Source organism: Leiobunum rupestre, chromosome 1 (genome assembly GCF_980474605.1).
Source record: "Leiobunum rupestre chromosome 1, qqLeiRupe1.1.hap1, whole genome shotgun sequence".
Lineage (NCBI taxonomy): Eukaryota > Metazoa > Arthropoda > Arachnida > Opiliones > Sclerosomatidae > Leiobunum > Leiobunum rupestre.
Genome location: NC_143384.1, coordinates 38241260 through 38254607, shown reverse-complemented (window position 1 = coordinate 38254607; position 13348 = coordinate 38241260). Strand labels below are relative to the sequence as shown.

The window sequence follows — 13348 nt, the reverse complement described above, 5'->3', positions numbered from 1 at the left end:
TGAAATAATAGGAAGTGGATTGAAATAAAATGGAAACATTCCGATGCCGGGGTTTGAACCCGGGCCTTCTGAGTGAGAGTCAGATATCCTAACCACTAGACGACGCCGGACGACACCATGTTGAAATAACCAATGAAATCCTTGCTTTATTTTGTTGAAATAATAGGAAGTGGATTGAAATAAAATGGAAACATTCCGATGCCGGGGTTTGAACCCGGGCCTTCTGAGTGAGAGTCAGATATCCTAACCACTAGACGACGCCGGACGACACTATGTTTAAATAACCAATGAAATCCTTGCTTTATTTTGTTGAAATAATAGGAAGTGGATTGAATTAAAATGGAAACATTCCGATGCCGGAGTTTGAACCCGGGCCTTCTGAGTGAGAGTCAGATATCCTAACCACTAGACGACACCGGACGATGCAAAATTTAAATAAACAATGAAATCCTTGCTTTCATTGTTGAAATAATAGGAAGTGGATTGAAATAAAATGGAAACATTCCGATGCCGGGGTTTGAACCCGGGCCTTCTGAGTGAGAGTCAGATATCCTAACCACTAGACGACGCCGGACGACACTACGTTTAAATAACCAATGAAATCCTTGCTTTATTTTGTTGAAATAATAGGAAGTGGATTGAATTAAAATGGAAACATTCCGATGCCGGAGTTTGAACCCGGGCCTTCTGAGTGAGAGTCAGATATCCTAACCACCAGACGACACCGGACGATGCAAAATTTAAATAAACAATGAAATCCTTGCTTTCATTGTTGAAATAATAGGAAGTGGATTGAATTAAAATGTAAACATTCCGATGCCGGGGTTTGAAAACGAGCCTTCTGAGTGAGAGTCAGATATCCTAACCACTAGACGACACCGGACGATGCAAAATTCAAATAAACAATGAAATCCTTGCTTTCTTTGTTGAAATAATAGGAAGTGGATTGAATTAAAATGGAAACATTCCGATGCCGGAGTTTGAACCCGGGCCTTCTAAGTGAGAGTCAGATAACCTAACCACCAGACGACACCGGACGATGCAAAATTTAAATAAACAATGAAATCCTTGCTTTCATTGTTGAAATAATAGGAAGTGGATTGAATTAAAATGGAAACATTCCGATGCCGGGTTTGAACCCGGGCCTTCTGAGTGAGAGTCAGATATCCTAACCACCAGACGACACCGGACGATGCAAAATTTAAATAACCAATGAAATCCTTGCTTTCTTTGTTGAAATAATAGGAAGTGGATTGAATTAAAATGGAAACATTCCGATGCCGGGTATGAACCCGGGCCTTCTGAGTGATAGTCAGATATCCTAACCACCAGACGACACCGGACGATGCAAAATTTAAATAAACAATGAAATCCTTGCTTTCTTTGTTGAAATAATAGGAAGTGGATTGAATTAAAATGTAAACATTCCGATGCCGGGGTTTGAACCCGGGCCTTCTGAGTGAGAGTCAGATATCCTAACCACTAGACGACACCGGACGATGCAATGTTTAAATAAACAATGAAATCCTTGCTTCCTTCGTTGAAATAATAGGAAGTGGATTGAATTAAAATGTTAACATTCCGATACCGGGGTTTGAACATGGGCCTTCTGAGTGACAGTCAAATATCCTAACCACTAGACGACACCGGACGAAACATAGTGTAAATAACCAATGAAATCCTTGCTTTCTTTGTTGAAATAATAGGAAGTGGATTGAATTAAAATGTAAACATTCCGATGCCGGGGTTTGAACCCGGGCCTTCTGAGTGAGAGTCAGATATCCTAACCACTAGACGACGCCGGACGACACAGTGGTTAAATAACCAATGAAATCCTTGCTTTATTTTGTTGAAATAATAGGAAGTGGATTGAAATAAAATGGAAACATTCCGATGCCGGGGTTTGAACCCGGGCCTTCTGAGTGAGAGTCAGATATCCTAACCACTAGACGACGCCGGACGACACAGTGGTTAAATAACCAATGAAATCCTTGCTTTATTTTGTTGAAATAATAGGAAGTGGATTGAAATAAAATGGAAACATTCCGATGCCGGGTTTGAGCCCGGGCCTTCTGAGTGAGAGTCAGATATCCTAACCACTAGACGACACCGGACGATGCGTATTTTAAATAACCAATGAAATCCTTGCTTTATTTTGTTGAATTAATAGGAAGTGGATTGAAATAAAATGGAAACATTCCGATGCCGGGGTTTGAACCCGGGCCTTCTGAGTGAGAGTCAGATATCCTAACCACTAGACGACGCCGGACGACACCATGTTTAAATAACCAATGAAATCCTTGCTTTATTTTGTTGAAATAATAGGAAGTGGATTGAAATAAAATGGAAACATTCCGATGCCGGGGTTTGAACCCGGGCCTTCTGAGTGAGAGTCAGATATCCTAACCACTAGACGACGCCGGACGACACAGTGGTTAAATAACCAATGAAATCCTTGCTTTATTTTGTTAAAATAATAGGAAGTGGATTGAAATAGAATGAAAACATTCCGATGCCGGGGTTTGAACCCGGGCCTTCTGAGTGAGAGTCAGATATCCTAACCACTAGACGACGCCGGACGACACCATGTTTAAATAACCAATGAAATCCTTGCTTTATTTTGTTGAAATAATAGGAAGTGGATTGAAATAAAATGGAAACATTCCGATGCCGGGTTTGAGCCCGGGCCTTCTGAGTGAGAGTCAGATATCCTAACCACCAGACGACACCGGACGATGCAAAATTTAAATAAACAATGAAGTCCTTGCTTTCTTTGTTGAAATAATAGGAAGTGGATTGAATTAAAATGGAAACATTCCGATGCCGGAGTTTGAACCCGGGCTTTCTGAGTGAGAGTCAGATATCCTAACCACTAGACGACACCGGACGATGCGTAAGTTAAATAACCAATGAAATCCTTGCTTTCTTTGTTGAAATAATAGGAAGTGGATTGAATTAAAATGTAAACATTCCGATGGCGGGGTTTGAACCCGGGTCTTCTGAGTGAGAGTCAGATATCCTAACCACCAGACGACACCGGACGATGCAAAATTTAAATAAACAATGAAATCCTTGCTTTCATTGTTGAAATAATAGGAAGTGGATTGAATTAAAATGGAAACATTCCGATGCCGGGGTTTGAACCCGGGCCTTCTGAGTGAGAGTCAGATATCCTAACCACTAGACGACGCCGGACGACACCATGTTTAAATAACCAATGAAATCCTTGCTTTATTTTGTTGAAATAATAGGAAGTGGATTGAAATAAAATGGAAACATTCCGATGCCGGGTTTGAGCCCGGGCCTTCTGAGTGAGAGTCAGATATCCTAACCACCAGACGACACCGGACGATGCAAAATTTAAATAAACAATGAAGTCCTTGCTTTCTTTGTTGAAATAATAGGAAGTGGATTGAATTAAAATGGAAACATTCCGATGCCGGGTTTGAGCCCGGGCCTTCTGAGTGAGAGTCAGATATCCTAACCACCAGACGACACCGGACGATGCAAAATTTAAATAAACAATGAAGTCCTTGCTTTCTTTGTTGAAATAATAGGAAGTGGATTGAATTAAAATGTAAACATTCCGATGCCGGGGTTTGAACCCGGGTCTTCTGAGTGAGAGTCAGATATCCTAACCACCAGACGACACCGGACGATGCATAATTTAAATAAACAATGAAATCCTTGCTTTCTTTGTTGAAATAATAGGAAGTGGATTGAATTAAAATGGAAACATTCCGATGCCGGGTTTGAGCCCGGGCCTTCTGAGTGAGAGTCAGATATCCTAACCACTAGACGACACCGGACGATGCGTATTTTAAATAACCAATGAAATCCTTGCTTTATTTTGTTGAATTAATAGGAAGTGGATTGAAATAAAATGGAAACATTCCGATGCCGGGGTTTGAACCCGGGCCTTCTGAGTGAGAGTCAGATATCCTAACCACTAGACGACGCCGGACGACACTATGTTTAAATAACCAATGAAATCCTTGCTTTATTTTGTTGAAATAATAGGAAGTGGATTGAATTAAAATGTAAACATTCCGATGCCGGGGTTTGAACCCGGGCCTTCTGAGTGAGAGTCAGATATCCTAACCACTAGACGACGCCGGACGACACTATGTTTAAATAACCAATGAAATCCTTGCTTTATTTTGTTGAAATAATAGGAAGTGGATTGAATTAAAATGGAAACATTCCGATGCCGGAGTTTGAACCCGGGCCTTCTGAGTGAGAGTCAGATATCCTAACCACTAGACGACACCGGACGATGCGTAGGTTAAATAACCAATGAAATCCTTGCTTTCTTTGTTGAAATAATAGGAAGTGGATTGAATTAAAATGTAAACATTCCGATGCCGGGGTTTGAACCCGGGTCTTCTGAGTGAGAGTCAGATATCCTAACCACCAGACGACACCGGACGATGCAAAATTTAAATAAACAATGAAATCCTTGCTTTCATTGTTGAAATAATAGGAAGTGGATTGAATTAAAATGTAAACATTCCGATGCCGGGGTTTGAACCCGAGCCTTCTGAGTGAGAGTCAGATATCCTAACCACTAGACGACACCGGACGATGCGTATTTTAAATAACCAATGAAATCCTTGCTTTATTTTGTTGAAATAATAGGAAGTGGATTGAAATAAAATGGAAACATTCCGATGCCGGGTTTGAGCCCGGGCCTTCTGAGTGAGAGTCAGATATCCTAACCACCAGACGACACCGGACGATGCAAAATTTAAATAAACAATGAAATCCTTGCTTTCTTTGTTGAAATAATAGGAAGTGGATTGAATTAAAATGGAAACATTCCGATGCCGGGTTTGAACCCGGGCCTTCTGAGTGAGAGTCAGATATCCTAACCACCAGACGACACCGGACGATGCAAAATTTAAATAACCAATGAAATCCTTGCTTTATTTTGTTGAAATAATAGGAAGTGGTTTGAATTAAAATATAAACATTCCGATGCCGGGGTTTGAACCCGGGCCTTCTGAGTGAGAGTCAGATATCCTAACCACTAGACGACACCGGACGATGCAATGTTTAAATAAACAATGAAATCCTTGCTTCCTTCGTTGAAATAATAGGAAGTGGATTGAATTAAAATGGAAACATTCCGATGCCGGAGTTTGAACCCGGGCCTTCTGAGTGAGAGTCAGATATCCTAACCACTAGACGACACCGGACGATGCGTAGGTTAAATAACCAATGAAATCCTTGCTTTCTTTGTTGAAATAATAGGAAGTGGATTGAATTAAAATGTAAACATTCCGATGCCGGGGTTTGAACCCGGGTCTTCTGAGTGAGAGTCAGATATCCTAACCACCAGACGACACCGGACGATGCAAAATTTAAATAAACAATGAAATCCTTGCTTTCATTGTTGAAATAATAGGAAGTGGATTGAATTAAAATGTAAACATTCCGATGCCGGGGTTTGAACCCGAGCCTTCTGAGTGAGAGTCAGATATCCTAACCACTAGACGACACCGGACGATGCGTATTTTAAATAACCAATGAAATCCTTGCTTTATTTTGTTGAAATAATAGGAAGTGGATTGAAATAAAATGGAAACATTCCGATGCCGGGTTTGAGCCCGGGCCTTCTGAGTGAGAGTCAGATATCCTAACCACCAGACGACACCGGACGATGCAAAATTTAAATAAACAATGAAATCCTTGCTTTCTTTGTTGAAATAATAGGAAGTGGATTGAATTAAAATGGAAACATTCCGATGCCGGGTTTGAACCCGGGCCTTCTGAGTGATAGTCAGATATCCTAACCACCAGACGACACCGGACGATGCAAAATTTAAATAACCAATGAAATCCTTGCTTTATTTTGTTGAAATAATAGGAAGTGGATTGAATTAAAATATAAACATTCCGATGCCGGGGTTTGAACCCGGGCCTTCTGAGTGAGAGTCAGATATCCTAACCACTAGACGACACCGGACGATGCAATGTTTAAATAAACAATGAAATCCTTGCTTCCTTCGTTGAAATAATAGGAAGTGGATTGAATTAAAATGGAAACATTCCGATACCGGGGTTTGAACCTGGGCCTTCTGAGTGAGAGTCAGATATCCTAACCACTAGACGACACCGGACGAAACATAGTGTAAATAACCAATGAAATCCTTGCTTTCTTTGTTGAAATAATAGGAAGTGGATTGAATTAAAATGGAAGAATTCCGATGCCGGGGTTTGAACCCGGGCCTTCTGAGTGAGAGTCAGATATCCTAAATCTAGATTGAAATGATTAAATCTAGATTGAAATGATTAAATCTAGATTGAAATGATTAAATCTGGGTTTAAATGATTAAATCCAGATTGAAATTATTAAATCTAGATTGAAATGATTAAATCTAGATTGAAATGATTAAATCTAGATTGAAATGATTAAATCTAGATTGAAATGATTAAATCTGGGTTTAAATGATTAAATCCAGATTTAAATGATTAAATCTAGATTGAAATGATTAAATCTAGAGTGAAATGATTAAATCTAGATTGAAATGATTGAACCATGTGCCAACAGCCATGCGAGCCAACTGTTCTCTACTTTAGCAAATTCCCTGAGTACCCTCGTGGAATATAGCAAGCGACCAGTCTAGGGGAGATTGCTAGTCTAACTAATCTAATTAAATCTTAGCGGAACAACTCCTTCTGCGTTGAGTTTGCAAGTTCTTTCCCCACTGGTTTAAGTGGTTTTCCCCCGAGCTCTTCGGTTTCCCCTTCCATAAAAACTTGTTGAGGTTAACGGTAATAGTTAGTGTAGGGAGCTGTTGGCTCGCGTGGCATGCAGGGCTTGCCACCACCCTCCTACGCATTGTAACCCGGCCACCTGAATTAAAGGCTTCAAAAGTCGCTTGATGACTTAGGCCTAAGGTGGTGCCTTGGGTATTAGCCTAGCTGATTATTATTATTATTATTATTATTATTATTATTATTGTAGTATCCCCAATTACCAAAATAAACAATTAATATTTAATTAAACACTGTTAAGGTCAATGATACAAAATGTTTGTACAACAGTTGAATGTGGTAGGCCTGTAAAATGTATGCTTAATTACTGGTAATGATATTGCCTAAAACTATTCGTAAAATATTTAACTGTGGTTACGTAACGTTATTTCTAACAGTGCACTGCAACTACCCATCGACAAATAAGATAGGCAGTGGCGGAAGGCTATAGAGTGAACCTGGCCGATGGCAGGTGGGCGTCACGGACCGTTCATGAATTGGGCCCCCCAAACATGATAGCCTTATAGTTGTTAAAGCTGGGGCCCTTTGTCTTCTGGCAGTCCAAATTATTAGACCCAGTCCGCCACTGAACATAGGGACTCATAAGGCAAGCATAGAAATGTTTGCCCTGTTCTGTCTAGCCTAACTAACGAAGCGCCCTCTAGCGCAGCTCTCTGGAGTAAGAAATTTAGGACAAAATGGCAACGTCCAAACGAGACAACGAGAAGTCGGTAATAAATGTTTTTTGAGTAATTTTGATACAGGATTAATTAATTTTGAGTTAGTAATAATAAATTTGGAATAGTTAGAAAATGAAATGAATCTTTCTAGCCTTGTGTTTAGAATATTTTTTTGATAATTGCTTATGACTTCTAGGCCTTGGCTTATAGGTTTTTTTTACAGATATTCTTACCAACGATTTTGAAAACCTAATATGTGAAATATTATAAACATACTGATTAATTAGCTTTCCAATTAGTGGAACTAGATGTAGATTTAAAATAGTTGGTCAGATTGTCCTATGAAATGTAGTGAGCAAACATATTTGGCATCCTCCTTGTAGTCGAATTTACCAATAAAGGCCAAGTCCCAACCGCTGTTTAATAACCACGTTTCAAATTTTGTAAATTGTTTTTTAGGGTTTGGAAACCTATAGTATTTAATTCCCTCAACTTCGCGCCTTGAATCATTCTTGCAGTCGCCATAAAAACACCTTTTTACCGTCATTATACGTAAAAAATTAAAAAATTTCGTAAATAAACAGAGAACTAGGAGGCAGCCATATTGTCCTATATTTTCAAGTCGTTTAGCGTGACCGTTCTTGGGAAATTTCCCTGCCGGGAGTTTGGCTTACCTTATGAGTCCCTATGTTATTTGTCGATGCGCTACCTGACTAATAATTGTAAGTGTAGAAAAGACATCCGTCTTACTAACGAATCTTAAAATTGGAGGTGTTAATTTACTTAGCTCTTCGACTGGACGCTGCTGAAACTCCGGTCGAGCTCACGGTTTGTTGATGTACGCTTGAAAAACAACTGTCTGATGGTCCGTAATGGAAAACGCGCTGCAGTCGCTAAATCACATTTTCTCTAACCGTATACATTATCGGCGAACGTTTACCCACGGATTTTGTTTTCTAAATTATCATTATCACCGCACTGAATATTTGAAATAAATCTGAATGCCTCTGGTCTTTTCTTTCTTGGTTACTTTCCACGAAAGATTCGGGTGTCTCCTGACCACAAAGGATGTTGGTTCCCGCGCAAAACTAGCGTCCCTTGACTTAAAACTATGAGAAACAAGTTGGACTAGCCCTAAAGCAAATTTCACAAACTCTAAATTTAATTTGAGTAGACAAAATAATTCCAAGGTTCGTAAAAATGCTTGCCGCACTACAATAATTCGTCACACTACATTACTATTACCATAAGCCTATCATAAGATACCCATAAGTAAACGTCTACCATAGATGCCCACAGGGTTGGCATGGAACCAGCCATACCAGTTATAACCACCTGGTTAAAAGCGTTTATAGTCACTTGAAAAAATCCTGATTTTTTTAGCTTTTAAAAAATAAAGAAATTACTAAAATAATAGCTTTCATTTAGTTTAGCTTTTGTTTTATTTTTAAACAAATTGGGGTGAGTTCAAATTGTACTCTAATTGAGGGGCACAGGGGTAGGATTAAAGTTCAAAAGTTTGTTGCCTCGCTTCGTTAACTCGGTCGGCGCGTCATAAACAAAAACTACGGGGAAATCAAAACAATTTAATTATTTAATATAGTTATTTTGCTTACTTTTTTTAGTTTATAATTTAAAACCATAACAGCAGACAATTTCCAACTTAGAAAGTGAGTGACACAAGAAAAACAGGCTGTTTACATTTTAGCCGGCTTAACCGGAAAAAAATGGTTATATCCAATTAAAACCACTGGTCTGGCTTTTTAGTTTTACACGAGCCTAGTATAGGCTAGAGTAAAACTCCCGTAGCCGCTACGGTCCCCGCCGCCGCCGTTCGCAAACACGCCGTTTTCTAACGCACGGTAGGATTCTCACGGTCCGCAATAACGTCGTTCTCTTACGCCACGGTAGAATCCTCCTACGCTTGCGTTTTAAACCAAAGAGGGAAAGGCCGTAGAAAGCTAGCCATATCTATATTATAACAAAAACAGTTCTTCGAACTGAAAAAAACAGTTTAGAGCTCGTTAAATGTGCAGCCTTAAAGGGACATATATTATTTTTATTGTTGATTAATATGTCAAATTCATTTAAAGTATTAAAAAATATTTCTGTGAACAACAGAATGACGTCATTCCGCCTTTCAAATCACAGTCCACTGCTCCTCCAATTTTTAACACAAAATCTGTGATCCAATTTTGCCCACAAAGGTATCTATATTTATATTTATTTTCTTCCACCCGTTCCCGTTGCGCATGCGCGCCAATCTGAAACTTAAAAGGGAAAATGGATGCCTCGAAACCGTAATTTCCTGGCTTCAAAAACTTATAATTTCTAGGCGTTATTGATTAAATTATAAATCGTGAAAAGACGGGCCTATGAAGTTAAACACGCTGATTTTAAATCCGTTTACAAAATTAAAATACGAAAAGTGGTTGAGGTTAAAGCGCGACCCAAAAAAGGCCTAAAAGTCACTCAAGCTGAGTTGACGTCTTCCACGACCAAACCGGTAAATTGCCAATATACGCGCAGTATAATTATAAGGAGCGCTTGGTACGTTGGTCGTCGTCGTCGGTCGTACGTCCGAGCTTTCAGGAATGTTTGCTTAGTCTGTCACGAAGCCAAAGGCGGGGCGGCGAGGAAAAAGCGACCCGCGCAACAGAGGGAAACCGAGACTGCCTTTGGCTTCGTTACTGAGGTGGTTCGACTATCTATTTTCTCCAAATCTGTCACCCCTGACAAGGAGAGTACCCGAGGTGTTTATTGCCGATTTTGTTCAAAGTCGGGCGTAATGTAGACCTATATGAAATATGAAATTTCCCAAAAGGAGACGTTGCACTACCCATTCAATTTGCTATGGCAACCGAAAATGTTTTTGATCACTTAAAACAATAAAATCTCCATTTAAAAAAGCATGGGATTTTCTCGGTTTCACAGGGTCCTAGCTACGAAAATTTTGAAATATTTTGAAAATCACGAAATGTGTAATTTGGACCACATTTAGGTTAATTTCATCAAGTTTGGGTAAATTGAAACTTTTTTAGGGTAAATTTGTAACAAATTTTGGGTAAAATAAGGAAAAAATCTTATTTTGGTTGTAAGTGGTCAAAAACATTTTCGGTTGCCATGGCAAATCGAATGGGTAGTGCAACGTCTCCTTTTGGGAAATTTCATATCTCATATAGGTCTACATTACGGCCGACTTTGAACAAAATCGGCAATAAACACCTCGGGTACTCTCCTTGTGAGAGTTGGGCCGTGTTTGTCCCAACACGCAATACACCCGAAATTTTCTCTCTGTTTCCGCCGCGAATTTCGGAGGGGCGGGGGGTTTCGGGGTCGTTCCGGTTTGAACGTCCCGTGGCTCTCTCGGCGTACGTTAGTCCCGTGGCCTTTATGTATCAGCCATTGGATACAGGGGGTTTAAAGGGGTACAGGGGGTTTGGTACGACTGCGAGTTTGAGTTATTTTTGCGTGGAAAAGGGTACCACGGAAATTCTCGAATTGGATAAAGGGGGAGGAAAGATCTTATTGGGGGTACCCCGGTAATTATCACATGGGGGAAAAGGGGAGGTAGGGCCTTACTGGGGTGGTTCTACTTTGGGGAAAAGGGTACCATGGAGATTATCGCATGGGAAAAGGGGTAGGGGCCTTACGAGGTGAGGTCGACTACGGGGTTAAGGGTACCACGGAAATTATAGCATGGGAAAAAAGGGAGGGGCCTTACTGCGGTGGTTCGACTATGGGGAAAAGGGTACCACGGTAATTATCACATGGGGAAAAGGGGGAGAGGGTACCACGGTAATTATCACATGGGAAAAAGGGGGAGGGGTACCCAGGTAATTATCACATGGGGAAAAGGGGGAGGAAGGGCCTTACTGGGGGTACCCCGGTAATCTTCACATGCGAAAAAAGGGGAGGAAGGGCCTTACTGGGGTGGTTCTACTTTGGGGAAAAGGGTACCATGGAGATTATCGCATGGGAAAAGGGGTAGGGGCCTTACGAGGTGAGCTCGACTACGGGGTTAAGGGTACCACGGAAATTATAGCATGGGAAAAAAGGGAGGGGCCTTACTGCGGTGGTTCGACTATGGGGAAAAGGGTACCACGGTAATTATCACATGGGGAAACGGGGGAGAGGGTACCACGGTAATTATCACATGGGAAAAAGGGGGAGGGGTACCCAGGTAATTATCACATGGGGAAAAGGGGGAGGAAGGGCCTTACTGGGGGTACCCCGGTAATCTTCACATGCGAAAAAAGGGGAGGAAGGGCCTTACTGGGGTGGTTCTACTTTGGGGAAAAGGGTACCATGGAGATTATCGCATGGGAAAAGGGGTAGGGGCCTTACGAGGTGAGCTCGACTACGGGGTTAAGGGTACCACGGAAATTATAGCATGGGAAAAAAGGGAGGGGCCTTACTGCGGTGGTTCGACTATGGGGAAAAGGGTACCACGGTAATTATCACATGGGGAAAAGGGGGAGAGGGTACCACGGTAATTATCACATGGGAAAAAGGGGGAGGGGTACCCAGGTAATTATCACATGGGGAAAAGGGGGAGGAAGGGCCTTACTGGGGGTACCCCGGTAATCTTCACATGCGAAAAAAGGGGAGGAAGGGCCTTACTGGGGTGGTTCTACTTTGGGGAAAAGGGTACCATGGAGATTATCGCATGGGAAAAGGGGTAGGGGCCTTACGAGGTGAGGTCGACTACGGGGTTAAGGGTACCACGGAAATTATAGCATGGGAAAAAAGGGAGGGGCCTTACTGCGGTGGTTCGACTATGGGGAAAAGGGTACCACGGTAATTATCACATGGGGAAAAGGGGGAGAGGGTACCACGGTAATTATCACATGGGAAAAAGGGGGAGCGGTACCCAGGTAATTATCACATGGGGAAAAGGGGGAGGAATGGCCTTACTGGGGGTACCCCGGTAATCTTCACATGCGAAAAAAGGGGAGGAAGGGCCTTACTGCGGTGGTTCGACTATGGGGTAAAGGGTGCCACAGAAATTATCCCATGGGAAAAAGGGGTTGGGGGGCGTACTGGGGTGGAGTGCCTCGAAACACACAACTAGCTGAGGGCCCGTGTTTTCGTTCGCACACGGTTTCCGCAACAGCGCTTGCCTCTAGCTTCCATTCGGGGGGGGGTAAGATATGGCGGCTCTCCCACCGAGCGCTCCTTTCTATTGTTGGCGACTGTTCGGAGCCCAGCCATCAGGGCCGTAACCAGCGGGGGGGGGGCGGTCAGGCCGTACCCACCCTGAACCGTATGGTTGTATGTACAATTTTTTATTTTTTTTTTATTTTTTTCCATTGCGTGCCCACCCTGAAATCAAATCCTGGTTCCGGTGCTGGCAGCTATTCTGTGGAATTTGGGTACTATCATCTCTAAACGTGGTGAAATAGCTTCTGTTTGTTTTGTAACCCTTTAGCCCAACCACACTGCGTAATTTTTTGAAATTGTCACCCCTTTATTCCCAACAAATATATTTCGAGCGATTTTTCTCGACCGTTTATTTTATTTGTTCATTTTTCCGTTACCGGTTATACTACTATTCGTTGTGTTTGTAAAGCTTGGCTCGTGTGAAACTATTATTTGGGACTGCCGGGCCCACTTGTTTCCAACCCTGGGAGCCCATGTTAACGAATAAATGTTAAATTATCGATTAAATATTCAATTCCCGATTAAATGTTCAATTCCCGATTAAATATTGAATTCCCCATTAAATGTTGAATTCCCGATTAAATGTTCAATTCCCGATTAAATGTTCAATTCCCGATTAAATGTTAAATTCCCGATTAAATGTTCAATTCCTAATTAAATGTTCAATTCACGATTAAATGTTCAATTCCTAATTAAATGTTCAATTCACGATTAAATGTTCAATTTCCGATTAAATGTTCAAATCC

The 13348-nt window shown here is 41.4% G+C and overlaps 25 non-coding genes across 25 annotated transcripts; all 25 read right to left on the bottom strand.

The window, feature by feature from the left end:
* Positions 1-38: 38 nt before the first annotated feature.
* TRNAE-CUC (transfer RNA glutamic acid (anticodon CUC)) lies at positions 39-110 on the bottom strand. Its single transcript has one exon. It is a non-coding gene; the product is annotated as a tRNA-Glu (tRNA).
* Positions 111-193: 83 nt separating this feature from the next.
* Positions 194-265, bottom strand: TRNAE-CUC (transfer RNA glutamic acid (anticodon CUC)). Its single transcript has one exon. It is a non-coding gene; the product is annotated as a tRNA-Glu (tRNA).
* Positions 266-348: 83 nt separating this feature from the next.
* Positions 349-420, bottom strand: TRNAE-CUC (transfer RNA glutamic acid (anticodon CUC)). Its single transcript has one exon. It is a non-coding gene; the product is annotated as a tRNA-Glu (tRNA).
* An 82-nt stretch (positions 421-502) lies between these two features.
* On the bottom strand, positions 503-574 carry TRNAE-CUC (transfer RNA glutamic acid (anticodon CUC)). The gene has a single exon. It is a non-coding gene; the product is annotated as a tRNA-Glu (tRNA).
* An 851-nt stretch (positions 575-1425) lies between these two features.
* On the bottom strand, positions 1426-1497 carry TRNAE-CUC (transfer RNA glutamic acid (anticodon CUC)). Its single transcript has one exon. It is a non-coding gene; the product is annotated as a tRNA-Glu (tRNA).
* Positions 1498-1733: 236 nt separating this feature from the next.
* Positions 1734-1805, bottom strand: TRNAE-CUC (transfer RNA glutamic acid (anticodon CUC)). The gene has a single exon. It is a non-coding gene; the product is annotated as a tRNA-Glu (tRNA).
* Positions 1806-1888: 83 nt separating this feature from the next.
* On the bottom strand, positions 1889-1960 carry TRNAE-CUC (transfer RNA glutamic acid (anticodon CUC)). Its single transcript has one exon. It is a non-coding gene; the product is annotated as a tRNA-Glu (tRNA).
* Positions 1961-2197: 237 nt separating this feature from the next.
* TRNAE-CUC (transfer RNA glutamic acid (anticodon CUC)) lies at positions 2198-2269 on the bottom strand. Its single transcript has one exon. It is a non-coding gene; the product is annotated as a tRNA-Glu (tRNA).
* An 83-nt stretch (positions 2270-2352) lies between these two features.
* TRNAE-CUC (transfer RNA glutamic acid (anticodon CUC)) lies at positions 2353-2424 on the bottom strand. Its single transcript has one exon. It is a non-coding gene; the product is annotated as a tRNA-Glu (tRNA).
* An 83-nt stretch (positions 2425-2507) lies between these two features.
* TRNAE-CUC (transfer RNA glutamic acid (anticodon CUC)) lies at positions 2508-2579 on the bottom strand. Its single transcript has one exon. It is a non-coding gene; the product is annotated as a tRNA-Glu (tRNA).
* Positions 2580-2815: 236 nt separating this feature from the next.
* On the bottom strand, positions 2816-2887 carry TRNAE-CUC (transfer RNA glutamic acid (anticodon CUC)). Its single transcript has one exon. It is a non-coding gene; the product is annotated as a tRNA-Glu (tRNA).
* A 236-nt stretch (positions 2888-3123) lies between these two features.
* On the bottom strand, positions 3124-3195 carry TRNAE-CUC (transfer RNA glutamic acid (anticodon CUC)). Its single transcript has one exon. It is a non-coding gene; the product is annotated as a tRNA-Glu (tRNA).
* A 389-nt stretch (positions 3196-3584) lies between these two features.
* Positions 3585-3656, bottom strand: TRNAE-CUC (transfer RNA glutamic acid (anticodon CUC)). Its single transcript has one exon. It is a non-coding gene; the product is annotated as a tRNA-Glu (tRNA).
* Positions 3657-3892: 236 nt separating this feature from the next.
* TRNAE-CUC (transfer RNA glutamic acid (anticodon CUC)) lies at positions 3893-3964 on the bottom strand. Its single transcript has one exon. It is a non-coding gene; the product is annotated as a tRNA-Glu (tRNA).
* An 83-nt stretch (positions 3965-4047) lies between these two features.
* Positions 4048-4119, bottom strand: TRNAE-CUC (transfer RNA glutamic acid (anticodon CUC)). The gene has a single exon. It is a non-coding gene; the product is annotated as a tRNA-Glu (tRNA).
* Positions 4120-4202: 83 nt separating this feature from the next.
* TRNAE-CUC (transfer RNA glutamic acid (anticodon CUC)) lies at positions 4203-4274 on the bottom strand. The gene has a single exon. It is a non-coding gene; the product is annotated as a tRNA-Glu (tRNA).
* Positions 4275-4356: 82 nt separating this feature from the next.
* TRNAE-CUC (transfer RNA glutamic acid (anticodon CUC)) lies at positions 4357-4428 on the bottom strand. The gene has a single exon. It is a non-coding gene; the product is annotated as a tRNA-Glu (tRNA).
* Positions 4429-4510: 82 nt separating this feature from the next.
* TRNAE-CUC (transfer RNA glutamic acid (anticodon CUC)) lies at positions 4511-4582 on the bottom strand. Its single transcript has one exon. It is a non-coding gene; the product is annotated as a tRNA-Glu (tRNA).
* A 390-nt stretch (positions 4583-4972) lies between these two features.
* TRNAE-CUC (transfer RNA glutamic acid (anticodon CUC)) lies at positions 4973-5044 on the bottom strand. The gene has a single exon. It is a non-coding gene; the product is annotated as a tRNA-Glu (tRNA).
* Positions 5045-5126: 82 nt separating this feature from the next.
* On the bottom strand, positions 5127-5198 carry TRNAE-CUC (transfer RNA glutamic acid (anticodon CUC)). The gene has a single exon. It is a non-coding gene; the product is annotated as a tRNA-Glu (tRNA).
* An 82-nt stretch (positions 5199-5280) lies between these two features.
* Positions 5281-5352, bottom strand: TRNAE-CUC (transfer RNA glutamic acid (anticodon CUC)). The gene has a single exon. It is a non-coding gene; the product is annotated as a tRNA-Glu (tRNA).
* Positions 5353-5434: 82 nt separating this feature from the next.
* On the bottom strand, positions 5435-5506 carry TRNAE-CUC (transfer RNA glutamic acid (anticodon CUC)). Its single transcript has one exon. It is a non-coding gene; the product is annotated as a tRNA-Glu (tRNA).
* Positions 5507-5742: 236 nt separating this feature from the next.
* TRNAD-AUC (transfer RNA aspartic acid (anticodon AUC)) lies at positions 5743-5813 on the bottom strand. Its single transcript has one exon. It is a non-coding gene; the product is annotated as a tRNA-Asp (tRNA).
* Positions 5814-5896: 83 nt separating this feature from the next.
* Positions 5897-5968, bottom strand: TRNAE-CUC (transfer RNA glutamic acid (anticodon CUC)). Its single transcript has one exon. It is a non-coding gene; the product is annotated as a tRNA-Glu (tRNA).
* An 82-nt stretch (positions 5969-6050) lies between these two features.
* On the bottom strand, positions 6051-6122 carry TRNAE-CUC (transfer RNA glutamic acid (anticodon CUC)). Its single transcript has one exon. It is a non-coding gene; the product is annotated as a tRNA-Glu (tRNA).
* Positions 6123-13348: the final 7226 nt, after the last annotated feature.